Here is a 5674-nt window from a genome sequence, read left to right on the forward strand (position 1 = left end):
CCTGTCCGCTTAGCCTGGATCTGGCAGCACAGCCCTCAGCCTGTGGACACGGGACTTTACTGTAACAGCCTACCTCTAAACAGCCATCTTCATTGATCTTGTACCTTGATGTTGCTAATTTGGTATATACTTACAGTGATATGATGTTCCCTGGAAACCCAAGCATAAGTTTTGGTGGTTTTCAAAACTAGTCAACGTTAATCTTGGCCTTTTCATCACATTTTCATCACTCCACATGTGCATGCCTCCTGGATGATTTCATGCTTATGATTGTTCTGTGTATTTTTTCCCTGAAATATTGTGTCCTGCTTTTTGTGTATGGCAAGTTAAAATGCAGAGAGGCCTTTATTCTGAAATGAAAGTAAAACACAGTAGAATCAGCTAGAACTCTCTGTACCTAACTTTACAATTTTTCAGCCACTTCTAAAATAAGCATGTCATACATTCATATATTTGCATTGAAAAAGCTAAGCTGATTTTAGAAAACCAATATGATTAAATCATAGGCAAATTTGTGTCGACCACCCCCTTTTGAGAAGGGGCTTTTTTAGCTTCCTTTGTTTCACTAGAATACAGATTACCTATTTGAAATACACAAACTGAATGGACTTCCCATTGAGGTTAGTGTATTCTAGCATTGCAATAAAGGTTATGAAAAGATGTCCGAGCACCAGCTGGCCTTCCTTTGATCCTCTCCATTCTTGTGAGGATACATTTTCACACTTAAGATGATTCCTTTCTACCTCAAAGGCTGAGAGCTGCTTTGGTCCTTACAAATATTAACTGCAATCACAATGACCTATCTTTCTGGTTCCAGTCATCTGTTTAATATAGAGTGGAAGGTCAGAACTACATTAAAAGGGCCTGAAAGGCTTTTTTTCAGCATACTGTCCCCTGCAGAGCTTCACAAAAAGCTGGCAGACTTGTAGTTCATGCATGCACGCTCCTCAGCCCTGTATTGTGTGCTTGTATTAATGGGCTTTTGTAACCTTCCAGGAAAAATTCCCTCACCAAGAGAACAAAACTGTTGTCAGATCTAAACACACATGTGAATATCAACTAAAAAAAAAAAATATATATATATATATTTAAACGGTAGGGGTACTGTCTTTAGAAAACAAGAATGCCTGAGTCACTAGTGTGTGTCTTCACCAGCCTGTGTTATAAAGCGAATTTTCATCTATTTGCTAGGATGGAGATTTAATAACAGAGATGGAAGTCAACTGTTTAGAGAAGGAAAATTCAATAATAGACGTCAGTAAGGATTAATGAATAAGGCTAGGGACCAGAAAGCACAAGCCTGTGTGTACAAATACAAAGAAATCTATTTGCAGCACAGTGGAGCACAGGTCACTTCGAAGTCATTAGCATACTGAATTACAAAACAGCTGCATCTAAGGCCCTTCCGTTGTTGCTAGAAAACATTTCCCAGGCCATCACATTTTCCTCCTTCAAATCTGCTGATAAAGCTCACACTTGCTTGCTAAATATTAAGTCTTCTGTACAAGCAGGACCATCTACATTTCTTGTCCTGTTTATGTATCGCTTCTCAAACAAGTTTAGCAAAGCAGCTAAAGAAAGTACATACTCCAAAACATGGGGACTGGAGATTTTTATGGAGATTTACAGCTACGAGGGACTCTGTTTACCTATGTGCCTCTACATTTTTCCTCATGAAGCCTGAATATGTTAACCTCTGGTCTGGATTACGAGGGGTGGGTAAGTGGCATGAAGTGAGCAGCAAGAACTGAATGCAGCTGTCCACATATGAATGGAACTACCCACGGCGGGGAAGACAATGGAAGGAAAGAAAAAAGTGGATTCCAGAAGCAAATGGCCTATGGGGCCAGTTCCACTTGCTTCACGCTGATTTTGTCTTAAATTTGGCTTGCTCTTGTATATGCCACTTAGATGTTTTGGGAAGACTTCATGTGTAGCAATTACTTCCCTATAAAATTATCGACAGGAGCTTAAGCCTGTTTGGACTTGCTGAAGAAGCCTTGGAAACAAAGCACAAGGGCTCTGTTCTAAAGCCCAATCTGAATTCAAGAAACTGCAAAACATTGAGTAGACCAGGTTTGAAAAGAGTATGAGAACGCAGATAAAGTCTCAGACCTCGAGAAAGCTGTACGTGCTCAAAGGCAACAGCTAATAAACAAGTGGTAAGTCCTTCCTGGTGAAGTTCTTCCTTACATAACTTTTTTAGTTCTAACTAAACTAGATAGTAAGTCTCAAGATAAGCAGAGGACTTTTTTTTGGAGGGAGAGTTATTTGAACTTAGACTCAATGATATATGACATTTTCCTATGTACTTACAGAAAACCTACTCACATAAAAATGGCTGGTTAAAATTTTTATAGGTTTAGTGCACTTAAATCATCCCCAAAACCACAAAGTAATGCCTTCAAAAGTTTAAACACTACTATTGTTTCATTTTTTTCATATGGTCCTAGAGTCAATGACAGAGATGTCTCTGCACTGAACAAACCCAAACTAAGCCCCAAGCAGCTACCTGCATCTTCTGTAAACAAGAGTGATTCAGGTTTGCAAGACAAACTGAACAGCACCACTGAACTGCAGGATAGTTAATAAATCACAACTAGCAGTCCTTCAATTTTGCTACGCCAGGTTGGTTAATAAGTTTTCATTTTAAATAGCATGACACCTACATGGGTTATAACAGCACTTCAGCATTGCCTGCCACTCACCAATTGACTGATGCTTATTCACACCCCTCAGCACACTGAGCAATAGCTATGGCTGGGCATCTGCTGCTCGTTAAATACTATTGGTTCAATAATTATGTCACGGTTTCCACCTGTTCTTCAGAGTCACAGGGTAGCTGCTGTTATCTGTGCCAGCTTTATAGCAGCATTAGGACTATTCAACCGTATTTGTTATTCCCACTCAAACATCCTCTTCATTATGGAGCTACTGGTTGCCATTGGAAATTCTTAGGACACAGAAAATGATCCTCTTTCAAAGTAATTTTCTACAGAGGTCTCACTGAGAAAAGCTCAGACAATACTAAGTTGACATGACATACTCAATCTGATTTTGAAAACAAAAGCAAGCTACATCTTCTCGGAGTCAGGCAGTCATATTCTCGCTGCAAAGTGGCTGGAGGGATGGGGCTTCTTAATGCAAAACTTCTTACTCCATACATAAAAACTCATTCTCTTCCATCTGACTCCACACATCTACTTATCTTTTGAATTTTCTCTCTTGCTCAGCTTTTCCCTCAAGTCAGATTGAAATAACAGTGCTCCAGTGCTCCTGCCCAATGCTGCCACTCTTGCTTTTTCTGGTTCCAGCTGCATAAGCTCAGATGGAGCCGGCTTTGTCCTGTCAGCGTTTTTTCTACTTCCTTCTCAAAGATGCCATATTGCAACATGGTGTTTTATCAAGCTCCCCAGATGGCAAACAATATTCATAATCTGGTAGCAGGTTTGAGAACCATCACGTTTTTGGTGTGAAACATTCACACAGAAAGAAATACTGCCAAGCAAGAGAAATTATCCTTCGTGCAACGTGGCTGTCCTCTCAGCACAAAGCACTTGATACCCAGCAATCACACCTGTATGCTTACAAACACCTCAAAATGCCATTTTCACTTTAAGGCAGACCTCAGCAACAGCACATTCCTCCAAAACAAAGTGTACAGACCTCCAGTATTCTGCCAGAAGAGAACAAAGGTTGCAACATGGTCTGTTTTAAACTTATCCTGTACTGACTCCACCAAAATACAACAGAGAAACCAAAACCATTGCAGAAACAGGCACAACTAACAAGTGAGGAGGTTCACAAATTGCAGTTTTGATCTTTGCAAACAACAGAATCCTCGTGGAAACAGAATCAAATTTCTATTTTCTCTTGGGATAACTAAATCTAAAAATAGCATTTGACAAGGGGAAAGCTGCAGAGCTAGTGACTGCCAGACACATTTTGCCTTAGGCACTAGTGCAAGGAAAGCAGAGGTGAGTGCAAGCGTGAGCACACATGGTTAGGGACAGAACCGTGATACGTGGATTGTTGAATAGCATGTGGACGATTTCCACAAAATTCTGCAGCGCTCAGCAGCAAATAATGTAAAAGAAAATTAACGAGAGAAGAGCTAATGGTTCAAATATACAAAGTGTTCCCTGCTTAATCCTATCCGAGACTGTGTTCTGCTGGCCTACCTGCTACTCTTAGAATTAGGCAAAGCAAAAGCTTGTTTTGACTTAATTGGCTGGAAAAATATAGACATTTTAGTTTCCTTGTACAACAAAAGAACATAAAAAAACCTCCCAATTTGCTCTTCCGTGCATCTGGATTTTTTCAACTGCTCCATCAATGTAGTGAAAAAAAGTTTTCATAACATTAAATGAGAATTGAGGAAAATGTTTATCTTTCAAGACCTACATAGACGGTGTAATGTTCTGCCCCTTTTGCTTTAAGGAGTGCTATGATCTGGCCAGCAATTTATCTTTCTCATTTTGGGTTGACACAGATTAAAGGAAGGGAAGTACAGTGCCCAAGTAAAGGAATGGAAGCCACAAATTGCAGTGTATTGTGTTGACACAATAAGAAACTGAACAGCTAGTTTTGAATTCTGGGGCGGGAGGGTAGTGGTGAGCACTTTAAAAATGTGAAAAATACTACATTTTCCAGTCTCTGAACTTCCACAGAATGCAAGCGCTGGACTGTAAGTCACCTGTGGTCTACACTTCTGTTCTGGCAAAACTAAGTCTTGTTCTACCAAGAACTAGCCAGTTATAATATATTTGATTTTTTGTGCTTTATAGTGGGATACAAGTGAAAATATACTTTCTAATACCAGGAAAATGTGACATGACATATAAATTACAAGAGTTCCAGCTACTAGTTTCACACAAACACTATTTTTTTCAGGAGAGGAACTGCAGTGTCATTAAAATAGCAGTGATACCAGGTCTTGTTAGCTGTTGCAAATCACTGACATCTACTTCTCAGCCTACAAAACTGCTTCTTCACACAACTACAATTTTTATATAATCAGATGCTTGGGGGTTTTATGTGATAGTGTCAAATAAATGGACTATTTTTCATGCCAGTGCGACCCTGAAGTCTTGCAGTCTTATCCTATAAGACTAGAGATATCGGTACTCACAGCTGTCCTGCTAGTGGTGAACACTGAGATTCCTTATAGGAAATACAAAGTATGTACTTCAAACATACTTTCCAGCCTGTGAATGAATTTCAGAAAAGGTTAGCACAGAGCTATTTTCTTTTCAGGAGCTACAGTATCTAAGGAATGTTTTAGCATAAAGCTTCACAACACACTGCTAAGACATTTTGATAGGCTGGAAAATGTTAGGCCAGTAAAACACCTGTGACTGTAGCGAGCAGTTTGAAATGCAGCAACGGATCTATACTGAAAATGAACACAATTATTCAAAGCACCAAAGCAGAAAAAGGCCTCTAAGCAAAGTTTCTATCCTGTAAGAGTCTAATAGTTTCATTAATTAGCCAATGTTTTACATTAATCACTGAAAATCCAGACAATCTACTGGTGTATTGATTGCATATCTTTATAGTGCAGCTCTTCTTGTGGTGGTATCCCCATTAGCATTGTAAAGATACCTGGAACAGATGGAATTACGTTACTGAAAATCTTCTATAAAAACATGAAACACATTAAGCAATTAAGATA

This window comes from Columba livia, chromosome 4, assembly GCF_036013475.1.
Source record: "Columba livia isolate bColLiv1 breed racing homer chromosome 4, bColLiv1.pat.W.v2, whole genome shotgun sequence".
NCBI lineage: Eukaryota > Metazoa > Chordata > Aves > Columbiformes > Columbidae > Columba > Columba livia.